This window comes from Notamacropus eugenii, chromosome 1 (assembly GCF_028372415.1).
Source record: "Notamacropus eugenii isolate mMacEug1 chromosome 1, mMacEug1.pri_v2, whole genome shotgun sequence".
Taxonomy (NCBI): Eukaryota; Metazoa; Chordata; class Mammalia; order Diprotodontia; family Macropodidae; genus Notamacropus; species Notamacropus eugenii.
This window is the reverse complement of record NC_092872.1, coordinates 449,378,653-449,390,977: the sequence shown is the minus strand read 5'-3', so window position 1 is coordinate 449,390,977 and position 12,325 is coordinate 449,378,653.

Sequence of the window (12,325 nt, the reverse complement as noted above, 5' to 3'; positions counted from 1 at the left end):
TGTGGAGAATAAAGACGCCCAAGTAGATTTTTGGATGCACTGGATTTGCAGTTAGAGTCTGACATTTAAAACTCAGTTCAGATAATTATTTACTGTGTGACATTGGGAAAGTCACTTACCTTCTCTGGAGTTCAGTTTCCTCATCTCTGAACTAAGGGAATTTATTAGATGATCTCTAAGCCCCCTTTTAATCACAAATCCGGGGATGCTGGGACCTTGGAGTTTGACTCTGTTTGACTCTGGAGGAGGCCTGGGAAGGGAAGTTAGGGCAGAGTCATAACTAGGAATTTAGGTGCCTGGAAACAAGCACCATGAGTCATTCATTCCTTGAGCAAATGGAATAAAATAGACTCTAAGTTGCCAGGATATGGCTAGAGACCCCAGGTCACCATGTGGGAAGTTGTGTGCGTTTGTGTGTATGTGTGTGTGCATGTACATGCATGTGTATGTGTGAGCAACAGGGCAGGATGAGAGAATTACCATCAAATTCTCTGGCCTGTTACAAGTCTAGGCTCCTCCATTCTTTCCTTTTTAGAAAACTGAGACAATAGTTGTCCCTTTCCAGTTCTGACTGTGTCCCTCTCTTCCTCACAGTCTTTCAGGGATCACTGATGATAGCTCAGTGGTCAAATCTGACCAGTTCTTTCAGTCAATCAAACAACTAAGCATTTATCAAGATCTTATTTTGTGCCAGACACCCAAGATGGAAAAACAAAAGTGAAGAGCTTATTATCCTGACGAAATTTATATTCTGACAGGGGATGTAACAGTCAGTATATAAAATACATGAGCCAGTTATAAAGTATCCTTCGAAGGGAAGGCATGATAGCTTCAGGTGGAAGTGAGGAGGGAGAGTGGGAAAGGCCTTATGCAGAACATGGCAGTTGAGATGGACCTTGAAGGAAGCTGTGGAGGAAGCCAAGAGGTAGAGGTGAGGAGGGAGAGCTCTCTAGCCATGGGAGTCAGGCAAGTGAAGTCAATAAGCATTGATTACTCACCTACTATGTGCCAAGTATTGTGCGAAGTGCTAGGGATACAAAGAAAGTCAAAACCTGCCCTCAAGGAGCTCATAATCTAATGCAAAGGGATGGAAACAGGAGACAGAGAGTTGCATGGGATGAAAAGCAATTAGGTAATTACTCCAAGAAGGTTCTAAGTTCCTTGAGGGCTGATTGGTTTTTAATCTTTATATCCTCATGATATCTAGCACATGATAGATACTTAATGAGTACTAGTGGAGTGAGATTTCAAATTTTGTCAGTGCTCTTTAAATCTGGTGCCTCTTGGCAGTGCCCCAGTCACCCTGCCCTAGTTGTGGCTTTGGATCAGAAGAAGGACCACATTCCTAAAGAAAATCTCGGTGGTAGAAAGGATGATGATACCAACAGCAATATAGCAACTTCAATATCTAAAGCTCTTTTCTGTGAGATAGGGTAAATGAAGGATAAATGAAGTTCAATCTTGTCTTAGAATCTCTAGGCTCCTGCTCATGAGCCTCTCCCAGAGTAGCCTCCTTACCTGGACTCCCAAATCTATCTCCTGGGAATGCTCTTGCCTTATTGTGGGACCCTCTGGTCCAGTAAAATCAACATTCTTACTTTTCCTCACATATGGCCCTCTATCTCCCATCACCATACCTTTGCACAGGCTGTCCCTGAAATGACTTCTTCCTAGTCACTACATCACAGAATACCTGGTTTTACAGTCTATAAAGTTCAGCCCAAGTACCTGGTACTTGCTACATGAGACCTTTCCTGACACTCACCTTCCCAACTTGTTAGCATCCTTGCCCCTCAATTTACTTTTGGATGCATTTTGCAAAAATTTTGAATATGCTTACTTATGCACATGTATAGGATATATAATAAGCTCCCTGAGGCCAAGGACTGTAATTTTCATCTCAGTGTCCCCAGCCCTTAGAGTAGTGCCTGGCCTATAATAGGCACTTTAAAAGTTTGTTGAATGAGTGACCCCACCCAAAGTCATCTTTCAAAGAAAGGAGGAAAGCTTTGGAGTCTACTATCCTCCAAGTCAGGCCCTCCCTCAGTAGACAGTTCCCATGGGGAGGGCTTCCTAAGGATGGGGAAATAGGGGAAGCAGAAAGGCCTGAGGTGAGGTGAGGAATGCCAACGCCTCAAAGGGACAGGTTAATTCGGGTTTCCATCCCACCCTCCCCTCAGCCCTACCTCCTCGAACTGTCCTTGATATTCAATCGGGTGCTGGTGATGACTTGCACGGCAGTGGGGCCGAGGGTTCTTCACGTTTGGTGGGACAAATGGTTCTCATTTGAAAGGGAGGTTATAAAAACACATGCCTGAAGAGAATGTCAGGGACTCGAGGATTAATCTCATTTAATTCAAAGACCATTCCAAATATTTTTTCTTTGGGGGGTGGCCAGCAGCTTTGGCTGGGGTAGGGGGCTGGGGGCTGGAAGCCAAAGGTTCACACAGACAGCACTGTCAGGTCGGGTCATGGTGGGAAGCAGCAGTCTGGCGTGTGTGTGCGCGCGCACCAGAGTACAAGCACACACACACAACATGAGTCTTACCTTTCATGTCATGGAGAAGTTTATTCCTGAAAAATCTCCTGAAGGAGGATTTTCCGGGAGAGTTTGGGTCTGAATGAGAGGACTCCTGTAATGTCTATTAACACGCCACATTCCAGGTAAGCTTAAAGAATATAGACTCCCATTTCTACAGTGCTTTAAGTCATGCACAGCATTTTCCTCACAATAACCTTATGTCTTATAAGGATTATTGTTTCCCTTTTTCAGAGGAGAAAACTGAGGCTCAGAAAAGGGAAAAGACTGGTCTGAAATCACACAAGGAATAGCAATTTCTGTGGGAATTAGTGTTTTACTAAACAATCTTATGAGGGAGGTATGCATTATTATCCACATTTTACAAATGAGGAAACTGAGGCAGTTGTATAGTAGAAAGAGTACTGGATTTGGAGTTGGGAGAACTGGGTTTGAATCTTGGCTCTAATATGTCCTGTGTGTGACCTTATGTGGGGTTTTCTTGGCCAAGATATTGGAGTGGTTTGCCCTTTCCTTCTCCAACTCATTTTACAGAGGAGGAAACTGAGGCAAACAGGGTTACGTGACTTACCCAAGGCCACAGGGCTAGTAAATGTCTGAGGATGGATCTGAACTCAGACCTTCCTGATTCCTGCACTCTGTCCACTGCCACCAAGTAAATTATCTAACCTCTTTGAGACTAGTCAGTAAAATTAGAGAGTTGAATCGCAACAGTGAGTCCCAACCTTTTTGAGTGTCAGAACCCACTTTAGTATAAAAACATTTTTTGCAGATTGCCACATCGTCATAGTTGTGCTATTAATATCCTTTAAATGAGAAAATGCACAATATATGTCAAAGCTACTATGTATTCACAAAGCTTTTAAATTGATATGTATTTGATTAAATACAGAATACATGAATATTTGAAAAATATAACATTTTCTTCAGCCTGCGAAAGGTAGGTTTGCTTCTTCATTGCACTGAGTCAGGCTCTGCACTTTGTTGGAGCAAACCAAAGATGAAGTATAACACAACTTAGTGCCCACGTGGATTCTGAGGACCCCTTACAACAACTCGGCAATGCCCAGGGATTGTTGCCCATCGAAAGCCCCATCTGGCTCTAAATCCTCCAAACCAATGAGGTTGTGACTTGTCCATAGAAGAAACAGATGATAATTCCAGAGGTGGGGCTGGAACCTCGGTCTTCTAGCATCCCCAATTCAGGATGTCTCCCCTTTACCACACTCCCCCTCTTTACAAGTTGATGAAGGAAATCAAAATATTACATTTATGTGACATTTTCTGAGGCTTCCGTTTTACCTAATGACCTACATGATAGGGGCTTAAATAGTATAGAATATTAATAACCACAGAGGATAAGTCTGTCTCCCATATATTTATTCAATTATATAAGTCAATGATTTTCTCCACCTGCTCAGTACTTCACTGAGCACTAAATATAAAAGAATTATTGCAAGGCAGTAACTAGCACCAGGACCATTTCTATCTGAGCTTGAAATAGAAATGAGGAGGATGAGATAATGATAGTAATAATGGTGATGGCTGATATTCCTATAGTGCTGCAGGGTTTGCAAAACATTTCATGCTTATTGTCTCATTATGTTTACACAGCTCCTGCCTAAGGAAGGAACTAATTCCAAGTTTTCCTGACTCTGGGCTCAATGCTCTATATATAAGGCTACACTGCCTTTCCCATAGCACCATTTCTGAGGCAGAGAATTCCAGATGTGTTGACCCTGTGCCTGCCCATGGACCTGACCCTCTGCGAAGAGGCAGTGATAGGAGAAGGGGGAGCCCTGGGCTTAGAGATGCCCTAGGCTGCTGGACAGCCTTGGGCAAGTCTGTTCCCTTCTTGGAGCCTCCCTTTCTTCACCTGTAGAAATACCCTTTGAACTTTTAGTATCTAGGATTTAGAGAATGAGTCTGGCCCCCTCACTTTGCTGATGAGGAAACTGAGGTCTGGAGAAGAATCCCATGGAAAGTGGCTGCTGGAGGACCTAGCCTTCCATCCCAGTTCTCTATAATATTAGGTCTTCCAGCTTCTCCCAGTGATAAGTTTCTGCTGAAGCCTCCAGTTTGTGGAGGGGCCCAGCCTGGCCTTCATTCTTCTTAGGTACCACTTCCAGTGTTCTAGACTTCAAGCTTATTCTCTCAAAGCACTGGGCTGGCTTCCTTCCTTCCTTCCTTCCTTCCTTCCTTCCTTCCTTCCTTCCTTCCTTCCTTCCTTCCTTCCTTCCTTCCTCTCTCCCTTTCTTCCTTTCCTCCCTCCTTTGATCCTTGAGAGCACTGAAGAAATAATCCTCTTTCTCCACCTCCACCTGAACCACTTCCCTCCCAGGGGAGTTGAGATTGGCGGGCTAGAGTCCCAGGATCTCTCCTTTAGAAAAAAACTGATGAACATTGGCTATTCTCTCCATGCTCTGAAGCTTGAGTAGAAAACACCAGGGTAGTGTTGCTTTTGTATAGTTTTCTAAGGTTAGATGTGTTTTTAACTGATGCTTTTTGTTTTCATATTATATTCATTTCCAAATATAACCTATACCCTCCCCTCCGCAGTAAGTGCTCCCTTGAAACAAATAATAAAAAATTAAAAAAAAATACAGTTCAGCAAATTTAAGTAATGCATCAAACACCACTAACAGTATATGCAATACTCCACACCCATAGACCTCCTCTTCTTGCAGTGAAGTGAGGGAAGGTTGCCAGGGTTTTTAAAGTCAAGAGTGGGTCTGATGGGGGAACAAAATTAGTTGCTGCCAAATTTTTCTGTCTCTGAGGCCCACAATTTCTCCTTTCCCCTTCCCCTAAGTCCCAGAACTGCCATATTGGATTTTTTTTTGCAGAGGTCTTGAAAGATCTGCTTACAATCGCTTCAGGAGAGGGATGGAATTTATGCTTCTTCCACTGAGAGGCAAGCAAGCAAGATGTTCGCCTCCAAGCCACATAATGGACGGCAAAAGCTCAAGTTACAGAATTGGCCTGGCTCCAAACAAGTGTCTGAAACTTCAAAAAAATGTTTTCAACCATAGATGGTGAGCTCAACTTAAGCTTGCTGTACCTTTTTTTTTTTTTTTGAATTTTAAGTAAAATACCACAAATAGTGGTTGGGGGCTGGGGTGGGGGTGGGGGGAAGGAGTGCATGAAGCAAAGGAAAAGGAGTCAGAGGCCACTTTCAGTGCCTGGGGAGGATCGCAAGAGATGGAACTGTTAGAGTTGAAGGGGGTCGGGATAGAGGGTCTGGGAACATAGGATTTAGAAAATTAGCATTGGAAGAGTGGTTTGAATCACAGCCTCCGAGCTGGAGAGCTGGAAGGGACCTCGGAGGGCATCTAGTTCAACCAACACATTTTACAAATGAGGAAACTGAGACCAAAGGAAGTCATGTGACTTGCCTTAGACCATACAGAGCACTAATTAGAGAACTCAGGTCCTCCAGTTCCAAATCTTGTCCTTCGGTTATCTGGTTGAGCATCAGTATCTCCAGGGAAAACCACTGTCACCTCCTTCCATCCCACCTCCGCCACTTGAGGTCCTAGCTTTTGTCGCCATGTGGGAATTTGTTTTGCAGGTGGTCACAGCCAAGCTGTGGCTGCCCATCCCATGAGACACCTGAGCCCAAACTTGTTGATGGAGTGATAAGAGTGGTGCAATCTGGGTTTGAGGACCAGTTCTCTGGCTTTCATCAAGTCATTCCTCCTCTATGAGCCTCAGTTTCCTCCTCTGAAAAAAGAGGGGATTGAACAAGATCATTTCCAAGACCCCTCCCAGTGCTAGCAGTTTGTGAACCTGCCTGCTGGGAAAGGGCTGGGGGAGCTGTGGAGGTTAGTGGCCCTCTGGGCTTGTTCTTTGTGGTGGGACTGCAAGGGGATTCCCTCCCTGCTTCACTGCTGAGTGTCCCCTAAGCTCGTGATGACAGACCTGATGATCCCAAGAGGAGTACACACCATACAGCTCATTTTCTGGAGTGAAAGCTTCCCCAGCTCTAGCCAAGACTTCTTGACCCTCACAGCTGAAACCCGCCCAGGGGGGAGCCGCAAAGGGCTCCCTGTCCAGCCTTCCCTCCCCCAAGCCTGACGGATGCAGAAATCCTCCATCCCCAAATCTCTGTCTTGGGACAGACTGATGGGCTTGGAGAGTGGGACACACCAGCCACACCCGCCTCAAATGCTCAGCACAGCTTTAGCTCCATGGCCCAGATCCCATCCCAGCAGGAAACCCTGCAAAGGGGGAGGGGTAAGGGGTGGGGGGAAGAGGGGAGGAAGGCTCTGTGGGTGGCCATCTGGGGGACTGACGAAAGCTCTAGATGCTGCCAAGTCCCAGAATGCACTGGGAAGCCACAGCAAATGGGAAACTGAGTGAAGGTGGAAAGGTGGGACCAACTTGGCCTGAAAGCAAATTCCCTTTAAGTGAACATTCTGGAATAGTTGTCGCAAGCCATAAACGCTTCATTCCTTATTCCTCCTCCCATCCTCCTTTCCCCCCATTCTTCCTGCCTTTGGGTAAGGCCCATGTCCATGCTGGACATATCCCCACACAACCTCCCTCAGGGGGATCCACTCTTTGCTCCCCCTTCCCCTAGTAAGATATCACTCCATGGGTCAGGAATTAGAACCAGACCCCCTCATTTTACAGAAGAGAAAACTGAGTTATAGAGAAGCAAAGAAACATGCCCAAGGTCATATAACAGTTGGTAGCAGTGTCTAGATTCAAACACAGGTCCTCTGACTTCAGATTCAGGTCTTTTTATAAACTATACTATGGTTGGAACCTAGGCAGAAAAAGCATAACCCTGAACCAGTCCTGAGTGGAAGACGGGGGAAGGGCAAGAATTCTTGATCTATTATCACCTCACCATCATATTCATGCTCTGAGTTTAATAATAGTAAAAACAATATTAATAACTACTCACATCTATATAGGACTTTAAGGTTTACAAAATACTTTCCTCAGAATGACCATGTGAGGTAGGTTGTGAAAGTATTACCCCCATTTTACAGATGAGGAAACTGAGACTTAAAGAGGGGGTGACTTGTTATAACTAAAGTGCTGGAACTGGAATCTAGGAATTCTTACTGCAAATTCTGAGCTCTTTCCAATAGATCAAATCTAGACTGTCCATAACTGGCGAAGTGAGCCCTACTCTGGTTACTAATCCAATAAAATATTTATCAAGTGCCTACAATATTGGGTACTGACTTAAGCACCAAGGATGCAGTTAATAAAGGAGACAGTGTCTTACAATCGGAAAGACTGTAATTCTTTACAATCCTTTACAATCTAGCCCTACTCCTCTTGAGCTGATACCACATACAGCTTTTCGGAAGCTTGTCCCTCTTCCTTGCATGTACGCTGCTTACTCAAGGTTACTTGGGAGGTGTTTATTCACAAAGGCAAGAAGCCTCTGTCCAAGTCTGACCTTTGATGCATCTACTATGTAGCCAATGGTAAGCTACTTTTCCTAAGTCTCAGTTTCCCTATCTGTTAAATGGATTTAAATAGTATTTGGACTACTAACCCTACGGGGTTGTTTAAACTATCTCATACCATTCCCCTCCATTCACTCTTTGCTCTGGTCAAATAGGATGATTCTGTGTCCTCCCCTACTCCGATGATCTTGAAGTTCTCTCCTTGTCTCCTCTGCTTTTGTTGTTTTCTATGTATGTGGTAACACTGGGCTACAAAAATAAAAACAAAGAGTTTCTATTCTGCTTCAGGAGTAGGAGAGGGATATATGACATTTATTCAAAGAAGTACAATTTAGAAGTAATGGCTATGAAAGAGAAATTCAGTGAAAGTCCTCTAGGAAAATGTGAGAATACTTTGAGCTTGGAGGAATGAGAGGAGGCTTCACAAAAGACCTGGTGTTGCTTACTTCACAAGGTTGTTTTTATGAAACGTCATGTAATCCTTAAAGTGCTATGTTATTACTTGTATTACTACTAATGCATAGATTTGACCAGGTAAAACCTCCAATAAATCATTAGTGGCTCACGTCTGTAGATAAAACATAAATCCTTTGTCCAGTATTTCAGGTCCTCCCCAATCTGAATCCCCCCCCTCCTACTTTAAACACAGACTCATTTCATATCATTCCCTTCTCCAGTACTGCTGGCCTACAAGCTAGCTTTCCCCCAAGCTGTACATGAGAAGTTAAGCTACTTGCTCTGGGTCACACTTGTAGTAAGTGCTTGGAATGTGGGTCTCCCCTGACTACAAGTCCAGTGGTCTTTGCCTCGTGCCATACTTCCTTGCTAGGAAGATTATTTTGGCAGCTGTGTGACAGATAAATTGGAAAGGGGGTAAATTTGGATACAGAAACACTAGTTAAGGATTTAATGACAAGCACACAGTAGATGCTTAATAAATGTTGATTGATCAGTCCAGATGAGAGACAAGGAGGGAGTGAACTAAGGTGGTCACCATGTAAGTGGGGAGAATGGAAAGAGGAGAAATTTGAGGCATGGCAGAGGGTGAAGTGATAAGACTTCACAAACGATTATATTTAGGGGGTGGGAGACAACAAAGTCTCGAAGATGACTCAGGTTTCAAGCTGGGATGACGGAGAGTATGGCAGTAGAGTTGAGAGAAAACAAGAAGATTCAAGGAGGGGCAGATTTGGAGGAAAGATCATGAGTTCAGTTTTGGATGTATTGAGTTTCAGGTGCCCAAGGGATATCCTGATGGCGGTGTATAAGGGGAAGTAGGAAATGTTGGATTGTTGCTCAGGGGAGAGGCTGTGTATATATCCACACTTTTTCCCAAACTATAGATTTGGAAGCCATCTGCATAGAGGTGAAAATTAAACCCATTGGAGCAAATGAGTTCATGAAGGAAGAGAGGGTAAAGAGACAAAGAGACCAGATTGCAAGGGCCTGAGTAGGGACTCTGCAGAGGCAAATTTAGGTTGAACTAAAGGGAAAAATAACTTCTTAATGATCAGAGCTATCCAAAAGTAAATAGGTTGTCTTGGGAGGTAATGGCTTTCTCTTCACTAGACATGTACAAGGAGAGGCTGGATGACTTTTAGCGGCAATGTTGTAGAGGGAATTCTCTGTTAAGTACAGGTTGGATTAGATAACTTTAGGGGTCTTTTCCAAGTGTAGTACATGATTCTAGGAATTTAGCAGGGAAAAGGAGAGGTACAGGAAGACAGGCTGAAGGGATGGTGTGGTCAAGAGAATATTTTTTTTAAAGGATAAAGATGTGGGTATATTTGTAAGCAGTAGGAAAGTAAAGAGGGAGAGACTCAAGATGAGAGGAGAAGGCAGGGGATGGACTCAAGTGAAAAGGTTAGCCTCTAAAATATTCTGACAAGTGTTTTTCCAGCATGTTCTTGTACATCTTCAGTAATTTTCCTGAGGGAGCCTACTACATCTCTGGATAGCTCTTCTGATAGCAATAATAGCTAATAATGACTAGCATTTATATAGTGTTTACTATGTGCCAGGTACTGTGCTAAATGCTTTATAAATATTATTTCACTTGATCTTTACAAAAACTCTATGAGGTTGGCATTGTTCTCCCCATTTTACAGATGAGGAAGCTGAGGGAAACTGAGGTTAAGTGACTTGCCCCAGGGTCATACAGCTAGTAAGAGTCTGAGGCCAGATTTCAACTTAGGTCTTCCTGGTTCCAGGCCCAATGCTCTATGCACTGCCCTACCTGGATTCCTCTAAATAATAACTATAAGGATGACATCAACTATAAAAGTAGAATATCCACTGCTTCCATGGCACTCCTACATTGCCCTAGTATCTTGGGAGAAGCCCCCTGTCAGAAGAAAGTGGTTTTTCATTCATTCGTTATAAATGTGCATTTATTAAGTGCCCATTATCTCCCAGGCATGATGGTAGATGCCAACAACACAAAGTAAAATCAAATTCCTGCCCTGATGGAAAACACAAGTCTATTGGGGGTAACAACATACACACACACACACACACACACACACAGCAGATGGGAAATCATTTCTAAGGGAGGGAGTGCTTGCACTGGGAGGGCAGAGATCAACTTTTATTTCCTGTCCATAGAAATACTTGATACTGGAGAGGAAACTAGGGATTCTACAAAGAGGGGGCAAGAAGGGAATACATTCCAGCCCCGAGGGAAAGGCTGTGAAAATCTTAAGGAAGGTGATGGAGTGTGTATGGGGAATAGCCACAGCAGACAAACTCTGTAGACATCTACCATCTCTCCCCACATGATGGCTTCTGTACCCACAATTTGTACAACTACAGGAGAAATGATCGAATGACAAAATATTCTGACTCTAAATTTGATTCCCAGCTCTCCCTACCTTCTCCCAAAGGAATTCGGATTTTGTGAGAAGTGTTGAAAACTACTTGGCTCCTAGGAGACTGGTGAGAACAAGGAGTAGCCTTATAAGATCTTCTCCTTGTAAGATCCCCCTTTAAGTGCCCTCTTCCCCAGAGATTAGTAATAGTCAACATTTACATAGTATTTACTATGTACTAGGCATTGTGCTAAGTACTTTATAAATATCTCCTTTGATCCTCATGACAATACTGGGAGGTAGGTGCTATTATTATTCTTATTTTTCAGTGGAGGAAACTGAGGCAGTCAGAGATTAAGTGACTTGTCCAGGATCACACAGCGAGTAAATGTCTGCAGCCAGATTTGAAGTAAGGTCTTTCTGACTCCTGGCTCTAGCCACGGAGGCACCTAACTGCCCCACAGCTATATATTAATCTCTATCTATTTTGTATGTACTTTATGTTTACTTTTTGTCATAAGGGGGAACTTCAGCAAAGCTGAAGGGGCAAAGGAAAAACAAGAGGGATATCAAAAGATAGGATGATGAGGAAATAACTTAGAAAGGGGCTGAGGTTTGAATAGCTTGATTACTCATGAAAAGGTGCGAGAACATGAATTTTCCCCAGGGCACATGTTGCTTCAACACCTTTGTCCCCAGTTACTCATCTGAATAAGACCCAACGGGAATCTGGGAAGTATAACTTGACTGTCATAAGTAAAGATGGAGTCCAAAAACTGAGAGAAGTCACCTTTGAACCAGAAAGGATTGTTCAACATCAGTCTAGACTTCTCCGACTTGGAGGTGGTGAACCAAGAAAGTAAAAGAGTGAAGGCTTCTGCCAATGCTAGGCTAAGAGTTGTTTTCCTTTCTAAAAATACACTGCAATACTCCAGCTGAAAAGGGTAGGGTACCACCCAACAGCAATTAAACAGAAAAGCGACCTGTCGGCTCAGCCCAGCAGCAACCATGCATTCTCCTGGTCCAGCCCAATGGCAGTGAAGTCTAGTGAGGAGCCAATAGTATAAATCAAATGACTTGCCTGACCCAGCCTAGCTGAGACCTCAAGGCTTATGATGATCAAGTCCAGCTGATCCATCCATCCATCTATCCAGTAAGGAGCCAGGCTAGCTAAGTAGCAAAACTCCTCCATCACCAATACCATGCCCCTCAGCAAATTTTGTAAGGAATCTCTGTTCTTGGAGTTGTGAATTACTTTGTCCATGCTTCCTACAAACATGCCTCACTATCATCATACTTTAAGTTGTTCCCACTCTCAACAGATTCTCTTATGCATTTATGGGAGAATATGCTCTAGGTTTGGAGGGAAAATACTTTTTGGCTATTGTTGTCATGCCATTTGAATAAATGCCTTGGCTACATGACTGAGTCTATTTGTTAACGGTTAAGAGGGAAGCACACTGGTGGGGGCTCATGGGCTACAGTATTAGTAGAATTCTTATCCACAGAATTACTCTAAAACCTTGAGAATAGTAACAGCTATTCCTCTA